This window comes from Limulus polyphemus, unplaced genomic scaffold (genome assembly GCF_000517525.1).
Source record: "Limulus polyphemus unplaced genomic scaffold, Limulus_polyphemus-2.1.2 Scaffold3549, whole genome shotgun sequence".
NCBI classification, from domain to species: domain Eukaryota; kingdom Metazoa; phylum Arthropoda; class Merostomata; order Xiphosura; family Limulidae; genus Limulus; species Limulus polyphemus.
Genome location: NW_013669159.1, coordinates 85086 through 106225, shown reverse-complemented (window position 1 = coordinate 106225; position 21140 = coordinate 85086). Strand labels below are relative to the sequence as shown.

General features: G+C 33.3%; 1 protein-coding gene across 1 annotated transcript in view; it reads right to left on the bottom strand.

Moving 5' to 3' along the window:
- LOC106469568 (thymidine kinase, cytosolic-like) overlaps positions 1-21140 on the bottom strand; it is a 52890-nt gene that overhangs the window by 3883 nt on the left and 27867 nt on the right. The window contains exon 8 of the transcript XR_002612873.1: positions 15977-16115. The gene's annotated coding sequence lies outside the window, so the exon portion shown is untranslated. The remainder of the gene's footprint in view (positions 1-15976; positions 16116-21140) is intronic.

Sequence of the window (21140 nt, the reverse complement as noted above, 5' to 3'; positions counted from 1 at the left end):
GTCTATGCAAAGGTAGGATGAGGGCTCCCAACCATGTATGACAGATCAACTCAACTGTATGTTTAAATGAATAGTAGGAGGCCATGTCGACCATTTCGGTGATGGATCAATTCTACAGTATTGTAAATAGTATAAGGAGGCCACATCAGCTTATAAAGTAACAGATCAACTCCAGTGGTTGTGGATATTGTTGAATATGTAAATAGTATCAGAAGGCCACATCCTTCAGGAAGGTGACAGATCAACTCCTGTGATAGTGTAAATAGTATCAGGAAGCCACATCCACCAGCAAGGGGATGGATCAATTCCTGTGGAAGCCATGTTGCACCTACAGCAGCAGAATACCACAGCCCTACTCTCAATTGAATATAGCCATTCAGGAGGGTGCTTCCATGGTCAACCACCCCAGTGGCTTGGAACTGGAAAGTGGCAAGAACTCGCATACTCTACTCAAAGAAGGGAGGTGAGTATGCATTGGAGAGTCCGGAGGAATGTTACCACTGGAGACAGTGCAATGGGTGACCAGGATACCCTATTTTGAAAAGCAGACCATACCAAGTTATTCACTTAAGGCATGCCAGGTAAGGGCAGTTATCCCTTTCTGCTTTACTGGGCATGGTCTACATGCCAGCTTGAAGAATCTGCTTTAACAGATGACAAAGATTTGAAGCGAAGGAAAATTTGAGGTGATGAAATTGATGGGTGGACACATGGAACAAGGTAAGGAAGGAAGAAGGTAAAGAGGAATAGGCCAAATTGACCAGAAGGAGGATCCAATTCATAAGGGTAAAAAAGGGAAAGATTACGAAGGGAGGAGGATTGTTAGGGAATGAAAAGATGGTTGTGCGTACCACAGAGGGTAGCTGTACATGCAATATAACACTGTAGGGCCCTGACAGGACATAGCAGTCTATTGGGGTCCATGCAAGGGTAAAGATGGGAGATAGAAGGTAGGGAAATAGGAGAAAAGGAAGAACAACCTTCTTGAACCACTGCAGTTTTAGGGAGAAATGAACGATCATGATAAAGGAGAAGATAAACGGTAGGTGAAACGTCAACAGCAAATAAATAAATCAGATCAACAATGTCCACATGTCAAAAGGAGAAGGAAATAGGTCTGAGGGGACAAATGCAATAAGGAACACGAGGAAAGTGGTTCAAATGGAGGGAGAGTCAGGGCATTGAGGACCACATTAATGTCCCAATCCAGAAGGGGAGAACGCCTCTGAATCCAAAAGGAATGCATGAGCATAGTGAGAACAGGGGAAGTATAAACCATACAGTATCTGGAGAAATGGAAGGTATGTGAAAAGGCTGCCCTATATCCAGAAATTGAAGAGACTGGAGATCCATGGATGAAGGGCCAGATGAGAAATTCTGCCACCCAAGCCAGTATAGCCTTGGTGGCAGGAAATCCCCTGCCAATAGATCAACAGCCTAAGACCTTCCACTTGCACTAGTAAACTTCCCTGGAAGATGGACAAATGGAAGTAGCTACACGGAGGCAACTTGACATGTGAAGCCAGATCTCCTTGCCAATGACTGGACAAAAGCCAGGCATAAAGATACAGGATGGGGAGTGGGGGATTGAGGTTGATGCAGAAGAAAGGGAAACAGTGAAAGAGGGTCAGGTGGTGAGAGGAGCAGAAGTGCTTTCAATCTGTTAGTGGATTGTCTTTCATGACCAGACCAATTCTATCCCATGGAGTGATCATTAGATATGTTCATTTTCAGAGATCCTTTCTACCTATGGGGTTCTCCACAATTGGATGCATTTGCAATGGGCCTCAATAAAATGTTGCCCCTCTTTTGGTTACCTGTCCCACATCCACAGGCTCTGGCTGTCGATGCCTTCAGCCAGGATTGCTCTCACAACTACCTTTATGTGTACCCTCCCATCTATTTGCTTCATTGGGTGATTTCTCTGGTACACTCCACTCCTTGCCGGGTCCTCCTGATGGCACCCCATTGGCCAGTACAACCCTGATTTCCAAGGCTCCACTGCAGCATGACATACAAGAAGAGGAATGTGGTGTGTCTGGGCCCAGTATAGAAGATCCATGGTCTGGAAACAAAGATCTCTAGACCAAGTACCCCCTTGGTGGTGGATATGAGCCACTACCATAGAGTTGTTGGAATGAACCATCACCAGATATTGACGGGCAAGAGAAAGGAAGTGAGATAATGCCCAATGAACCACCAGAAGTTCGAGAACCAATGGCCTGAAGCTTCATGGCGATTGACCCAAGCCCCCATCTCTGAAGGGAAGCAACCATGAACAGATAGATATCCAGACATGAAGGAGGAAATGGCACACCCACTGACACATGGGCTTTGTTGAGCCACCACAGCAAATGGACTCTTAGGGAAGGAGGAAGGGAAATGGTGGTGAAAGAGGATCCTGTGCAAGGTTCCATCATTTGTGAAATGTCCACTGCAGAAATCTCATATGGACACGACCGAGGGGGACCAATGCAGTCATGGAAGACCACATCCCCAAAAGCAATAGAAACTTTTGAGCATTAAGTGACCAAGCTGAGAGGGCTCAGTGAACTAAAAGTTCCATAGAACTAAGGCATAAAGGAGAAGGGAGAGCTCGACTGATGTTGATGTTGAATAAGATCCCCAAATGCACTAAGCATTGGGTAGGTTGAAGGACTGACTTCTCCAATTTTATCAACCAGACCATTCGAGCTGCCACAGAAAGGAGTTGATGAGTGTGATTGGTCAACTTCTACATATGAATATTACGAGCAAAGGCCCGAATGATGCATCAAAAGATGTATGGAGCCGAGGCTAGTCCAAAGGAGAGAGCCCAAAATTGGTAAACCACCCTGAAATGAACAAACTGAAGATAAAGACGGGATTGGAGGGCAATCGGGATTTGGAGATAGGCATCGGAAATATCCATTTTTGTCATCTACAATCCTGGGAAAAACGCCCATCTTAGGGTGAGAAAGGACTCCATAGTGGGAGGGCGAAGGTTGGGAAATGGGAATATGTGGCATGGGAGACTGGTCGAAACAAATGGGCCACAAAGGTGAAAGGGTAGTTTATTGTCTGGCGAATGTTACCTGCTGTTCGATATCATCAGGGACAGTGTCAAAGACATGATGTTGAAGAAAAGGAGCAAGATATAAATTCCTGAGATAAGTGGAGGGTAAATTATCACGAGCCAAAATGGAGCCCCTTCCGATAAGATCTCAAAAACAAAGAAACCACGTATGTAACTACAGAGTCGAGGATGAAATATGGGCCAAAGTGGAAGAGGGAAGGTGAAGGGTATCAGCAGAAAATCCCTCTGGATGTCTGTGGAGAGCCTCAGAGAGGAGATTCATAGAGGACACATACCGGAAAAGGGTAGTAAGTGTAAGACAAAGGCGAGAATATTGGGCATGTGTGAGACTAACATTAGATTCAAGAGCCACCCCCAAAGAGGTAATAAGAAACCCCAAAAATGGTGATCCAAAAACATATTCTGCCCAATGGAAAGTAAGGGCGTACTGATCAGAGGCTTTCAGGGGGCATGGCATATTGATCCCTTCACCTAACTGGGAAAGAAAGTGATCTGCATGGACCCTAATATGAGGAGAGGAAGAAAATACCAAAAATGTTTGAGAAGAATGCTCATGCAACAAAGAAGGATGAGGAGAATAAGAAATAGGGGAAGAGACAAAACATCACAAACCTGAGATACAAAATCCGTGAAAACCAAGGAAGGCCTAGATGCATCATCAGGCTGGAACTGGCAGGAACGGTAAACTCGGGAGGAGGAAAATAGAACCACTTCAAACGAAAATCAAGATGTGTTACACAGGAAGCGCGAAGCACAAAAGAATATGTCTGCACTCAAAAGCTGCCAAATGAGAAGTGAAAGTAGAGGAGTGTAGAAGGAGTCACGTGAGCATACTATGCTACTATTGGTTAATAAATGATGCATGATGATTTGCATAAGAGACACGTTGGAATGTGTTAATTCCAACAAGGGGGGAGCACAAGGCTTGTATAAAGAAAATGTTCGCATATAGAGGGCACCACTGAACGAGAATAGCTATTCTTGTGAGGGGGAGGTAAGTACCATATCAGAAGTTCTAATATGGAACATAGTAAATTTAGTCAAAGTCATATCCTAAATTTAACCCAAGATGCTGCTTTTTGTAGCAGAATTCTATCATAGAAACTATTTACTTTTTCATGGGATAGTTGGATTGTGCCTCTTTTTATCTTGTGTGTGAGGGATTGCTCTACAGTTTTTACAAGGAGCAGAGATATTTTCAGATATTTGTGTCCAATTATCTGATTGATCAGTATCACTTTCACATTTGAAATTTTCAAACAGAGTCAGAACTTGCTGTTAAAGTCTCATCCACTGTTAATCGTACATCTTTCATTTTTAATTCATATTATTGCGACAACGGAGGTCACGTGACAAGTATCACGCCACGTCCTTCTCGAACGTTCACGTCCCTTCCTAAATTGTCGAGAACCTACAAGATAAGTCGTAGTCTTGTATATATAAATCAGTAAGAACTGAACGCGAGGTAATGAGTAATTGAACTGCGGACAGAGAGAATATTGTTGAGCACGTGAGACATTCGTTGTGAATTATAGCGTTTGTTATAGAGCAACTGTTGAAATAAAGTGTATCGCAAAATTGTATTCAGAAATAATAAACCAGTTTTATTTAAGAAAGGATTTATATCGATAAAGTTTCTTCTGTAAGAATTTTTACGGAAAATTAACGAACGAATGGAGACGTAACAATATAAAAGTAAAGCTATTGTTTGCATATTTATATAATCAAATGCAGTTTTTCTTTTAATCCAATACAATTTATTTTTACTTCTACCTTTTTCTCCATTTTTTTTAACTTAGCACAACAGTCCAACACAGCCAGAGTTTCTTAAATCTTCTTCTATAAATAAACTGTGTTTTCATTTCAATTTCACACTATGTCTTGTCTCTTTCATTCCATTTCCAACAAATCACAATTGTCCTTCTGTATACTACGTCGTCAAACAAGCATTTATCGTGAAAATTATGTAATTTTGTCATAGGTTAATCCTAGACATACCACACTAGAACAGAAAAGCAAAAAAAATAAAAGCTTGAAATTATTGAAAATGCCAGTGAATACAAATTTCTTGGCAGAACTTCAACACAAAATTTTAAGAGCTTCTGATAATTATAAAACTGCAGCATAATTATTTTAGTATAACCACTGATCATGGTTATGAGTTCTCATAATCTGTTACATATACTGACTGGTCCAAATGAGATACACTTTTTTTATTGTTTTAACATTGACAACCAACCTTTTAATCTGCCCTATGACATGGTAATGAGTTACTGCTAATGAAAACCATGTGACAGATACAAATAAGTCTAAATAAACACAAGATTTGACAAAAATTGAAACACTGAAAAATAAATATACAAATAAAACTCTCCAAAATTAGTGTCCCTAAAGTACATGTTTTTGCTTGTAGCTATAAATAATATAATCTCAATTTCAGGCATCATTAGAATTCCTCATTCATCTTTTAAACACAAAATAATTGATGGAAAAGCACAGAAATAGTTTAATTTTCTGTGGTAAACTAATAATTTTTTTGTTCATACTGTTTTGACTTCTGAACTATGCATTTCTCATTTTTAGCACCTAACAATCATACCAACGTCTAATAAGGTTTTCTTGCCCTGGCATATAAAAGCAGCTTGGTTTCCTGTCACTGATAATCGAATTATTCAGTAAATATTTAAATACAAAATTACCTTAAAACATCATAAACAAATAACGTTTAGATTTTAGATAGGTTTCACCAAGAACCAAATAGCAAAAGATGTTTAAGATCAAATATTTTGAAAGCTTTTATACAGTATGTTTTGTACTTTATTTAACTTTTAAGAAGGTAATGCTTTAAATAATAGATTCTTATAATACTGATATTGTGTTTAAACTATCTAAGATAGGTTTATATAAATATTTTCATTTTATTTATTTCTCAACCTATAAAACATGACTAGGGTGAACAGATTTCCAAACCAAAAAACCGGGACAGTCCAGCCCTTGTCCATAATTTCAAAATGGTCCTTGGGTAATTTCTTGGCAGTGTGATTCATAATTCAAAGAGCTTTGCAAATAGTACACTCAACTGTGTTATCGAATTCACATGCCTTTAAAAAATGGAAGTCTGCTTTTACAGTATCTGAGACAATACACTTTCATTTTGGCAGTATGATAAGTTAAACACTTTCAGTAATAAAAATATTTTAGAGAACTGTCTCTGATGTCATCCACCAACTGCTTTAAATCTACTACAGTATTACTACTAATTCAAAATCATGCACACACCTGGGTTTCTCGTCACATGCAGATGGAAATTTCAAGAGAGTTTGGCAGTAAGAGGGTATGTATTACAACAACAAGCAAGTCAAGTAGGCTTGACACATTCGTGATTCAATGTGAGTGACAGTTTCATGCCTTTATCATAAAACTGGAATATTTGTGTGTCCCGAGAAAAAACTACTAAAAAACTGGGACATCATGTCACCCTAAACGTTATAGGTGACCCTCTAGCTACACTACAATTGTAAATATTTTACTATAATGTACGCGTGTATGATATATGAAGAGAAATATTTACATTTATGTGGATTAACTTCAAGATTTAGATAAAAAAATTTATTAAACCTTTTTTTCAACAACATTTAAGAACTTTCTATCAAAAGTTAATATTAACATTTTACTGACAGATTCTGTCACTACAGTTTTTCTATGAAAATTTTTCACTTTTCTGATCAGAAATCAAACCTGTAGAAATGTGATTTTCTTCTTCACTGGTGTTGTTGATATTTATATAGCATTAACTTCTGAGTATTACTGAGGTCAGCATGTGGTAGCTTGAGTTGTTATAAAGTAACTTATTAGCAACTGCTAGTGGGTTAACTGCTACTAGATTCAGGTTCAGTTGGGATGTCCAATTAATGATAATCCCACATTTTCCCTGAGATAAGACCCAAGATGTTTTTTAGGTGACGGAAAGGATGTAGTGATTTGAGTTGTTAAGAAAGTGTTAGTGGTTTAACCCTTAGCTTAGATTGTAAGGCACTTCTGTACTCAATTCTGCTTGCTGAAAAATGCAGAAATTGGATTGTCAAGGTATATATTAGGAAACTTTAAATATCAATGTAAAATTAATTTTGAAGTGGCTTTACTGTGATTAAAAATGTTAACTTATTCATGTTCCAAATAAGAAGTAGTTGACATAGCACACTTCAGAACAAACTTTATGACACTGCATTTATGTACGTATGTTTCCATTCAGAAATGAGTATTAAATGAAATATACTTACATTCAAAGATGAGTAGTCTGAATTAAAAAAAATGGAAAGATTTCCTGTGAACATTTTTTAGCTAAAAAAATGCTAAGCTTACTAGCCTCTTGTATTTCTATTAGTACTAAAAGAAAATAAGTGATATAATAATTTAAAAAGAGGAGCTGACTTGAATAACCAGAGAAGAAATTATGTACGCTGGCCTGTATGCAGAATGTTTGAAAGGGGGTTCTAATTTGTGAGATTAAAAGCCAACACATATTGTGTGAAGCACAATCAACATCCTAATGCTATGGGCTTTGGAGTCATGTGACTATTTCAAGCCAAACAATGTTAATACTTAATCACAAAAGTAAGGGGTTTGCCCGCCCCTGCATACGTGCATGATATGTACACAAAAAATAACAGTAATATTAGAATCTTCAAATAAATAATCTTATCTGCATTTATATGAATTTTTGGTATTACTGAGTTTCGTCTTTCTTTCCCCAAACAGCTTAAGTGCTTTTAAATACTTAGAAAAAAGTAAAAACCAATGAATGGCCTTTTGGCATAACCAACAAAATCTAGTTAAGGTGGACAGCTCTTAACAGTATCTTCCAGCCAATTTGGTTATCTGTTGTTTCCAAATAAAAGTCATTATTTAATTGAAGTAATCTTTAAAATTTATTGATTAAAATTTTCTAGAGAAAAACTATAAATACAAACAAAGGAATGCAACAAAATTCCTAAATCTATTAAATTTAATGGTGATCTTCATATTCAGTTAGTGAACTCAGTGCTGGTAAGTTCACTAACTGAGGATGAATTTACTGTAAAGATCATCTTCTTTAGCTCATGAGATATTTAAGTTTCTTAAATGTGATAGTTATTAATGAGGACACACTTATCTCGTGTATGGTCCAGTGTTTGAGATGTACTTTAAGCATTTTTTATCATTCAACATTAGCACCATAATGACTATCAAGTCTGACCCAACCAAGACCGAAGGAGATCCACAGTTCCTGATCAAATGGTCTCCTCCAGACTGTGATGAAGCCACAAAACAGTTGAATAAGTCAAAGCTGGTAAAAACTGAATTAAAACGAAATATCTCAATGTTTAATAAATTATATATATACATGTTCTTTAAAGAAAAAATTAGTTAGCTTAACTGTTCCCTTGTAACATTATTTACATTCCAAGCTTATTTAAGGTGTGAATAGGGTAGTCATGGAGTTTACACAGGAAATATAATACTATTGCTTATCACAGGTATAAACCCTAACTTATAAGAATATAAAATATGACATTACTATTAACTTTGGCTTAAATTTGTTGAATAGCATCATTTGTACATGTAATCAATTGTATTTAGGTATAACAATTAATCATGCAATCGGTGATAACAACTAATAATTATCAAATTTATTTTTGGAACTGACATTCAAGATGAAAATTGATTAAGTCTTGAATTGTATAATTTGGTTTCACAATACTAATGTGAGTTAAGAGGTTGGAGTTCAAGCCCTTTTAGGAGTTTCTCAACATACTGATTAAGATTTAATGATCCTGGGCTATCACTGTAGAACTGAACTTTTTACATATATATTTTTGTGATGTTCAACATTTGACTTTCGTAGGGCGTACATCACAAAATATAACATTTTAGTTGATAAAACCTCAGACATTTTTGTTTTATTTAAAAACAAAATCTTAGAAAAGATGATTTCTGTGTATAAATTAAAAACCAGATTAATAAACAAAATGTATTATTTCTAAAATTTTTTAGCAGTCCTATTTGTCTTTGATGAATAATCCCAATGACTATCATTTTGATCACAAGTCTGTCAAAAGTCAAGTAGTTGATGATGTCTTGGAGATCTTGATAAAAAATGGAGGTATGTAACCATTCAAGAAGTACCAAAGTCACATTTAATGACCACCTTTTCTTTATTTATTGTAGTTTTAAAGGAATCCCCAGAAGAGTCAGTGAAACATGCAAAAATTCTATGTCAAAAACATGTAAAAAAATTAACAAAAAAATGGTTCTTGCTTTTGTGGTATTTAGGTAAATTGATATCCAGCATATAAAATTTTAAAATATCTACAAACTTCAAATTCCAGAAATGTTATTCATAGAGTAATTGAAACAGGCAGCAAAGGAAAGAAATACATAAATACATGGAAAACAAGACAAAGTTTTTATTCACAATTGTTGTGTATAGGAATCTATTTCTGATTTACTGTCTTAATTCAGGCAGAAACATTAAAATTGCAGCATGCCAAAATCCAATGCTGAATACCTCACTGACTATTCCAAATAACATTTATAAGGGAGAAAACCTCTCATGCTAATTTGTAGAAGTATATGTGTCATCCTTTGAAATTGACTTCTCCATCTTCAGGAGGAATAGATGTAGGTCCAAGTGATATGGATTTTGAGCCATTGGTATATTTAATAAAGGGATTAGCACATGTTTACAACCTTTAGCTCAAAAGAATATTATAGTACATGCATAACACTTGCATGAAAATTTAGAAAAATTCACCTTAATGTATTTGACTACAGGATATTCTAAACTGCAAGGGTGAAATATATAGCTTTACCAGTTATGTTACATCATAATGTTGAAACTATATGCCATCTAAATTATAAATCATTGTCTAAAAAGAAAAAAAAATCTCTCTCTATATATATATATTTATTTATTATCTGTGTATTAAATGCACATCATTATTTACAGAGAAAAAACAGTCAGTTCTTAAAAATACCAGATTTAAATTGTAGTTTTTACTCATTTAGAACTGCCACCTAGTGCTGCTCAGGAACCACCTACTCCAACTCCTGAACCTCTAGATGTAATTAAGTCATGGCAAACAGCATTACCAGTGGTTACATCAGCAACATCTACATCACCACTCATAACACCATCTACACCTTCATCTCTGCCAACTCATGAAACTCTTATGGTGCAGTCTTCTGTCTCACCTCCTCTTGTTGATTTTGATTCCAGACCAGCTCACTCTGTGCCAGTTTCCAAACCTTCTCATCTAACTGTCCCATCTCCATTTGCTACCTCCAGTTCTAGCCCAGCTCCTTCTGTGCAAATGCCTCAGTCCCCTTACCAAGCTGTCCCATCTTCTCTTGTTGCTTCTGATTCCAGTCTAGCTCCTTTTGTGCCAGCAAGTTTAGCCATGAGCCCAACATCTACTGTTCTGAATGAGATAGGCCACAATACCCCTATAATTCTAGACTTTGATAAGCACTTGGACTTAGATGACTTTGAAGGAAGTGAACTTGAAGTGTTGGGTATTAGTGAGAAGCAGAAGATGGATCACAGCAGTACTTATAACCAGCAATCAAACCAAATTATGAACCAGCCTGTTACAAGAAGGCACTTCATAAAAACTCCAACTCCTACTGATGCTGTAGAATTTCATAACCCAGAAATGGACTTTGAACTCACAGATTGGCTGGATGCCATGATGCTTCCCACAAGTTTGACGATTCCTTCTACTAGTGAAACAAAAGTGAGCAACACTCAACCCAACTATAGTATCTCTAATAACCATGACCCACTTTTATCTAACATGAAGACTTCTTATGACCCTTTTGAACTGTTATCTGCAGATGATAAAAATTTCAAGACTCCTACTTTAATGTGGGATTTTGCTGTTTAAGGACATTTTTGTGATATGAAGTGGTCCAGCTTTATTTTCTTTATCTTTTTTCAATCACTTCTTGGCTATGATACTTAATTTAGAAGTAAAAGCATGTGGTCAAGATAAACTGTGAAGCTATAAATTAAGGACCAAAACCACTTAATGGCATTTGTACAGAAATAATGGTCTCAAATCAAGAAATAAACTGTCCATAGCATAAAAAAAAAGAAAGATAGAATTATATACCATGTTTTCTTGTAATCCAGTGAGAAAGTTGAAAAGTGTTTGTGAGTGAGAACTGGTTGATTTAAAAAATTTTTCATCTTGAAGTTTAATATAGGATTGTTATATACTGCATCACTAAGTTATGTTATATTGTTTGTGGTTATTTATATGTAACTTAAAAAAAAAAAGTTGCTCTGAGTATATGTGTATCGGAATTTTTTGTTTGTAACCTCCATTCTACCTGTGTCATCAAGGATGTAGTTGATACTTCAGGAAAGAGATTTGGCATGGCCAGGTGGTTAAGGCGCTCAACTTGCAATCTGAGGGTCATGGGTTTGAATCCCCATCACACCAAACATGCTCGCCCTTTCAGCCGTGGGGGCATTATAATGTGACAGTTAATCCCACTATTCATTGGTAAAAGAGTAGCCCAAGAGTTGGCAGTGGGTGGTGATGACTAGCTGCCTTCTCTCTAGATGACTAGTGCAGATCGCCCTCGTGTAGTTTTGCGTAAAATTCAAAACAAACCAAATCAAACTTCAGGAAAGAAGTACACTATAACTTTGTTAATCACCACACCAAGAAGTATACTTAAATAAATAATTTGGAGTAATTAAACTTAAATAATTATTGCTGTTTATAAAATAAACAAGAACATTTATTATAAATTTCAAAATATATGAACAATTTAGTTATACATTCTTTCCTGAGGTTTATTAACTTTATTCTTTGAATGCTATGGGCTGGAACTATTGACTTTGTACAGTTGCATAGAGTGAATGAATCATGTTTTAGACATTTTAAAGTTAGCAAAACAGTGTATGATTAATTCTACTGATCAGCAAGACTACACAGCTAAAACATATTTTAAGTGGATTTTTAAGACATTTGTAAGCAAAAAGTTGTATAATGGTAAATGCATTTATTAGGAACTCAACAAATTAAAAACTCATACTGAGTTTTAATTATAATATATATAATATTCACTAAGTAAACTAATCTTTAAAAAACGTTATTTTTTTTGTTAACCACACCACCGTAGTAGTTTTAAATTAATAATCCCATTAACTATAACATATGTTGAAAGACATTGGTGCCTTATTATCATTAAGCCAAGTTTGATACATTTTCTTGTATTTTATATATAAACCATGTTTAAAACTTTTTTTAATATTTATTTATATTTAAATAAAGTGTTTCTGCTGCATCTAAAAAACCTTGAAGTTCAAGCTAATTTTCTCTGTACCTTATTCAAAACCAACTATTTATTACAAGTTACAGCTCATAATATGCTATTTATGGTTAGGGTAAAATTCTGTAAAAAACATACTACAGGAGAAACACTTATTAAACAAAATAATTAAATGTTACTCAAAAATAAGTATAGTTTTAAAACATTCATGGCAACTGTTTAATAATTGGGTTGATGAGATGTTACTTCTTAGGATGCATTTTTAAATACATAAAGCATTACTATGTATATAAAACTATATCAATTAAAGGTAATGTTAATAGAATCCAGATTTTAGTTTCAGTTTGATCTCTCACACAATTAACTAAGATTTAAATAAATTCCTCAAATAGTTGCTGCATGCCTCAGATATTATTTAGTAAAAGAATAAACTGCATACTACTAGAGATTAAAAAAATATTTTGTAATAAACTTTTAATTCCACAAAGATTAAATGTGCTACAGGTGTGAATCTGTTATACTTAAAAAAATCTCCACTTTAAATTGATAGTTTGATTTTAATAGTTTCATTTGAAAGCATGGTGATTTTCACACGTTTAACTTATTTTAAACCACCTAAAATAGACCCCATTCAGATTTTAGATATCAGACATATATATATATAGAGTAAAAAACAAAACCAACATTTGTTTCACACAGTGAAAGATAAACTCTTTCTTAATTGTTTCAGCTGACTAGTTTTGGTAATACAGCTACCAACATCAGGGCTTTTGATTACAGTTTTTTAGCCTATATTAAACTCTCATAGTTAATACCCAATATTACAAAATAATATGTGGCTCTCTGTGAATAAAAAAAATTATAATCATGAGATAATGATTTTCTAGCTTAATAGTAATAATAAAGATTTATGATGTATGTCTTAAGTAGTTTAATGAAATAAATTTATTTTGTAAAAACCTCATATAACATCAACTCTACAGATTTATAGTTCATATTGTTAGTTGTGATGGCATAATGTAATTACCAACAACTTTTCCAACCAGTTGTGGTTAATATTCTTTGAAAATTAATTGCAAGCCAGAATGGAAATTAAGTGAATTGCTGTTTAAACATTTTTACATTATGAATTGAAAATTCAGGAAAACTATAAACATAATTATGCAGTTTGCTTATGAATAAAAAAGGTTTTAACATGGTACAGTTGTGTTTTAGATATTGTTGACATTACAGTTGTACTGATATACCATGAAGGAGCCATGGTAATTTTTTTTTTTTCTAGTGATAATTAATCTAGGAATATTTTCTTTTTTCTAACTTATGGTATCATCTTTGATAAGATTAACTGTAATTTTACCATGCAGTGTTGTATTCCTCTAAATCTGATCATGCATCATTAACAGTGATGATAGGTGAAACATTATATTAACCTCATATGCCTTCTGCATAAAATAGTCTTAAATTTTATACCAATTGAATTAAACTGTGTTTTAGCAAATTTTTCGTAAAATAAGATTTGAATATCAATTAAAATGTATTTTGATTGAAATAAAATTTTATCTATAAGTAAACTAGGTCTGATGGTGTAAAAATCAAGAATTAAGCATAGAAAATGGCATTTGGAACACTAGTTCTGAAGATGAACTAAGAAAGACATTGGTAAGAATTCACTGCCTGTCTAAACTCCAAGGTAGAAATAAATCTGTCACAAAGTTATTCTCACAATCTGCATTCTTCTCATCACTGACTAATCACAAAATTGGATCACAAGAATATGTACTCCATGTTTCAGCTGTAAATTAACCTCACACAGGTAGATGATGGATAAAATACCAGATAACATTCTTGATCACTTCAAGCCATAGTGAGTAACAATTAAAATTGAATTAGCATGACCTTAGACAAGGCTCAGAATTTTAACTTATAAGAAATTTCAAAGTTTTAATTTATCAAACATATAAAGTGGGATATGCAATATCTTCATGTCAAAACTGTATTAAACAAACATTACAATATCCAATGTTCTATTAATATTATAACCTGACAACACAGTGGCATGACTATATATATATATATACTTAGATAGGCTCACAAAGTTTAGTGTCAAGATATAACAGATCATAGACACTTTGCACATGGGTAGAAGAGCCACCTGCTCTCCATCTGATTACAAGAGGGTCAAGCTATCCCCCAACACATACTTTTTCATTTATTGTACATATGTATTTATTATTATTAACAACTATGTTAAACTGACAAAATGATCAAGCACATGATTAAATGTTTGCACCTGCAAGATAATGACAGTGCTTTTGACATGGCAAGTATTTTGAACTGCTGTTTATACAGTACTTACTGTTCTTTGCGACTTAACACTAAAACTATGCTTCCTTTACTTATCAGAGCTTTTTAACAATGATTTAAAATAAAGTTTTTCATGTTATTTTGTCCCCCACTTTTCAACAAAGTTAGACATCCATTTAACAGTTGATGCATCTTTACCAGTTTTTTTTTGTGTGTGTGTGTGCACGTGTTCCTCTTGTATTTTGGATATTTGCACAAAGATACGTGTGGACTGTGTATGTGTAAGTCATCCATAATCTTGAACTAGATTAGAGGGAAGGCAGCTAGTCAACAGCACCCACCATCAACTCTTGAGCTACTCTAAATGAAGAATGGAATTTGATCATCTTTCTTGAAATGCATCATGATCCCAAAGTACAGAGTGCAAGTTCATGGAATGGACCTTCAGATTCACATTTCAGCTAACTAACCTGTGAGTCATAAGCCACACCAAGTCCATTTTTCTAGGAATATCACTAACATAGTTATTATTATTATTGTCAACCAATGGGAGATATATGTATAAGCAGACTCTCTGATAAAACTGTTTACCCAAAAGTATATGCAAATGCTTTTGCCTTCATAAAGTCAAGGATTATGTAATATGTATTCATTACACAAAAAATGAATCATAACATGAGTGCATTCAGAACCTTAATATTTCTACAGGTGGTTAGCCATTTCCAAATTGTTATATGGTATGATTATTTTGTCTGAAGCAGTAACAAAATAAATAATAGTACAGCTACCAGTAGAAATCCTATTAAAGATATTTTTTTTTATAACAAACCAGTATGGCTGCAGTAGCATAACAAAAACATTGTAGTACAACATGATAATAGAGATTTTCTAATCATGCTTACATGCAACACAACAAAAACCTTAAAGTATTCACTCTCCACTCCTGAAATCTAAATCTAATTATATTTACTGTTTACATAGAATATTATTATATCAACACCACCAAATTTTGAAAATAAAAAAAGAGTAAAAAATGCTATTTAAATTAATATTATGAAAATAAGAGAGATAATTCTCCAGAATATCTATTAAACAAAATAAAGCATACAATGAATTAATAAGAACTTTTCATATTAATGGGGTACTTAAAATATTTTCTAAATTATATGCTAGTTGAGAGAATTTTACTAGCCCAAAGAGAATCACTGATTGGAAAAAAGGGCCTACAATTAAAAATGAAATTACTGACTTTATTCCTTATCAATTACTTACTTGCTAGTAGACTAGGAGAAGGATGTTTGATTTTCAATTTGTTTACCACACTTTTCTTTCTGTGAGCCTTTGAACCATCAATGGACTTTTTTATTGTTTTATGTAAGAGTAGTTCTTCTCAGTAATATCCAATCAGAAGCTGTGTAACATAACCTTTGTTTTAGCATAAAAAAAATCCACAAAGCTTCAAATTTTACAATATTTTATTAAACCTTGCATGTACATGTAGTCAAATAATTACTACAAGAAGTATCCACCAATGCTAGCTCACAAAAACATAAAATATACTAAAAAATAAGTCCTTCTGTATGGAAATGTTAATAATTCTGTTTACATTCCGCTATGAAGCATTATATTAATTCAACATGTTTAGGAAAAGATAATTTACTGTTATTTCCTGTAATCAAAAATAGGAATGCACCAAATCAAAAAGTAGACTGAATATATGTATTACACAAAATCAGTCATAATAAACTTCATGAAACTAATCTTTATATGTCAGTTAGAATCGATTGAAATATTATAAGGTCTAAACAGATGTGCAACATGTTATTAATAATGTATTTCTCTTATAGCCATCTGAATTTACATGTTAGTTTAGGGACACTGTAGTTCTAGGTAAGCAAGCCAATACAATACAATAGCAAACAAAGTACAGAACAACATAATATCACATGAATAACAAAAACCAAACATATAAATATTATTGAACACAAAGTTTTGTATATGATTTAAAACAAATAATTTTAAAAAGAGAAAAATTATTTGACAAAAACATATTCTCTAGTATTAGAGTGACAGATTCTTTATCTACTTTTGATGAGTGAACACTAGTGAAGAAGAAATAACTTGTTTTGCACAAAAATTAACACAAGACAATATATATTTTGGACTGCTAAAAACAATGTAATATAAATACTATACCTTAAACTATTAAATACCAAAGATGCATCTTGGATTATCGAACACTAAAGGAAAGGTGATGCAATGTATCAAGTAATGAAGGAAACATTAGATGATGAACCCTGGGTTAACAAACACTAAACATTGCACAACTATATGTTTACTGCATTCTTAAATACTGATTATTCTGTTACTGACACTCTTGATTATCCAATGTATAAGGAATCATCAAATATAATAGTGAAATTAGGTGATGTATATTAGATCATCAAACACTGGAGAAGTAATATGAAATATACTGGATTGCTAAACACTGTAGATGAAACTAACTGATGTATCCCAAATAATCAAAAACTGAATCCATCTAATGTACCCTGCATTATTGAACACTAAAGAAAAAGCTATTTGAAGTAACCTAGACCAACAAACACTGAAGAAGAAGCTATCTAATGTACCCTGGATTACTGAACACTAAAGTAGAATCTATCTAATGTACCCTGCATTATTGAGCACTAAAGAAAAAGCTATTTGAAGTAACCTAGACCAACAAACACTGGAGAATTACTGTTGAAAGGAGAGGGAAATCCACTTTTAATTTAAATAATAAAACTTTGAGGATAGCTGTTGAGTGGATTACTTTATTTTTAGAAAATTTATTACAACGTTTTGACCACTTGTGTGGTCATCATCAGGTAAATTTATGATATAGTGTTAAGTATTAGTAATTACTCAAGCATTTGTTCCAATTTAGAATAGATATAAAGAGACACCTGTATTTTGATATAAATTAGGTTTTAAATCGCGGATAATTAACGCTTCTTTAATTTTTCTTCTATTGATATTGTTTTCTTTACATATTTTAAAGTTATTGTTATTAATTGGATGTTGATTTGTTATGCTGTGTTCATAAACGTGTGATTGTTATGTTCTTTAATCCTAATATAAGACCTGTCGCATCTATTGAATTGATATATGTAGATGCTTCCGTCATTGAAGTTATCTAAATAGGCCTTCTTTAGATGGTCTTTGATTTTTGTGCTCGGTTTTCGAACAAACACGACCTAATGTTATTATTGGCCTAGGCCAAACCAATTTAAACCACAGTATCACGTTCGCCGTGCCTAAACATTTGTGCTTCAACAGCATTAATTTCACAAAAAAAAAGAAGGCAATACAAGAAATGCACAGGTATGATATCAACATAATATCTATCATCTTACTGTATTCACAAACAAATCTAACTCCTCGGATATCATAAAGACAATAAAGTATGTTTCTCATGATTCGAAATCTTCTCCTAGAACAATAACCCTGTGAAACCTACCATATAATGTCTACCACTGAAAGTGATCCTACAATATAAAAGCTGAACTTCAAAAGATTTCCGTCTCAAATAAAATGTCTTTAACAACAAATTTTACAATAAAATATGGCATAACAATAAAAGATCTATTCACCAAAACACACACACACAAAAAAAAAAACTAGGTAAAGTTAGAAAAAAATCATCTGTAGCCTTAAATTTCTCAAGAGATGCAAATATGAAGAAGTTATGCCTAAGTTTATAGACTTAAACAATCAAACACAAAATCCAAAAATTCAAGTCATCATCGAAAATGCAGAAAAGAAAATCCAAAACGCAACAATAAGACACAAATACAGAGACATCAACAACCTGAGAAAAGAAGATTCGACTACGCGACCTTCTGACCTCCAAAACTACGTCGAATGACTCACGTTTGCTCTTTGGAGTCATCAACCGAGACAAAATTGAAACTAGACATACTAAAAAAATATCTGAATTTATCAAAGAAACGAATCAGATAGACTATAAAAACGACAAAATAAAAACAAAGCCACTAATACAGTTAATTTATCAAAAACAACCCTAACACCAATGCAAGAAGGAATTTTAAACAATAGCCTAAAATATGCAATGACAAAAAAAAATGTTCAAGCCTTAGGAATCAAAACTGGAATAGAAGATTTAACTAGAAGATTAGTGCAACAATCAGTCAAAGATAAACAAAGAACTAATACAACAAATAAAAGTCACACATCCACTGAAGTTAATGAAACAGATATCGATCATCAAGAAATGAAAACGGATGATAAGAGCACAAAGATATTTCAAGGCAAAAAAGAAAAAAAATATTAACAGTATGTGGTTCCCTAAAATACCCAAAGACAACCAAAACCTATATGATTTCACTCAAGAAATTTCATTCAAGGGTATTTACGTAAAAACCATAAAAATAAACAAAATATCACGAAACGCCAAATATCAGCCTTAAAGAACTAAGAAATAACCCACAAATTATTATTGTAAAGGCTGATAAAGGTGGAAAAACTGTAATTATAGAAACAGAAGATTACAACAACTTAATGGAACATCTAAATGATTCAACAAAATTTAGAGAACTAACCACAAACCTTAATGAATGTTATGGAAAACAACTGAATAGCCTACTTTTAAAGTTAAAAAAGAACAATGATATAATCGAAGACATGAACAACATCTTAAGAGTAACCAATGTATGTACCACTTGTTTGTTTGGTGCTCCAAAAATTCATAAAAATGCAATTGACATCCACCCTATACTTTCTACTTATGCCAGTTATAATCATGAGCTTGCACGATTTTTAGATTTTCTCATCAAACTATTACACAACAACAACAATTACAAAATCGATAGTGTTCTAAATTAAAAAAAAAAATCTTAAAACCTAAACAATCACCGCAAAATGTACAGTTTTGATGTGGTCTCCATGCATACTATGATACCAATAGAGGAAGCAACTAACCTAGCTCTAGAATTATCAAAAAAGTCTTAAATATTACTTTACAACCTGAATTTTGAAAACTTTCTTTCACTTTACATTAAAAATATGTTTTACCTGTCAAGGTAAAATATATGAACAAATTGATGGGAAGCCCCTTATTGCCTGGATTGTGCAAATTGTTCATTTCCAAAATAGAAAGTCTGGCCATCAATGCAGCTCTAAACCCTCCCACATACTGGTTTCAATATGTCAATGATGTATTTTGTAGCTTCAAAAATAACGACCATCAACAATCATTTCTACAACACATAAACAACATCCATGATAACATCAAATTCACTTACGAAGAAGAAAATGAAAACCAAGTTTTAAATTACATGAACATAGCAATAGAAAGAAACACTAATAGTTTCAACACCAAAATCTATCACAAGCCATGTAATAACAGCAACTATATAAAGTGGGATTCAACCCACTCCACACAACAAAAAATCGGCACATTATCACGTATTTACAACATAGCATTTAATATATGCAGTGACATAAATCTACAACACGAACTAGAAACAATATCCGAGACATTTATAAACAAAAGTAATTTCCCTAAACAAATCGTCATTAGAACCTTAGCTAAATGTAAAAACAAATTCAACACCAAAAAAGAAACAGAAAACACTATAAACTCTAAGAATGGTGAAAATAACACTGACATATTAATAGACATCTTACCATATCATAGTTATGTAACTAAAACCGTCATAAATATTTGTAAACAAGTATAAAAAAAAAATACAACATTAATAATAAAGTCGTGTTTGTTGAAAAACCGAGCACAAAAATCAAAGACCATCTAAAGAAGGCCTATTTAGATAACTTCAATGACGACAGCATCTACATATCTCAATGCAATAGATGCGACAGTTCTTATGTAGGTGAAACGGGACATTACATAACTATCCCCCATCATACATTTATGAACACAGCATAACAAATCAACATCCAATCAATAACAACAACTTTAAATTATGTAAAGAAAACAAAATCAATAGAAAGAAAATTAAAGAAGCATTAATTATCCGTGATTTAAAACCTAATTTATATCAAAATATAGGTGTCTCTTTATATCTATTCTAAATTGGAATAAATGCTTGAGTAATTACTAATACTTAACACTATATCATAAATTTACCTGATGATGACCACACAAGTGGTCGAAACGTTGTAATAAATTTTCTAAAAATAAAGTAATCCACTCAACAGCTGTCCTCAAAGTTTTATTAAACACTGAAGAAATTATCTGAAATATCCTGGATCATCAGAACTGGAGTAAAAGTTATCCGATGTACCCTGGATTATTGAACAGTAGAGGAAAAGCTATTTGAAGTAACCTAGCTAACTAAACACTAGATGTGAAGCTGCATGGTATACCCAGGATTATCAAACACTAGGAGAAAAACACCATGGCATAACCAGGATT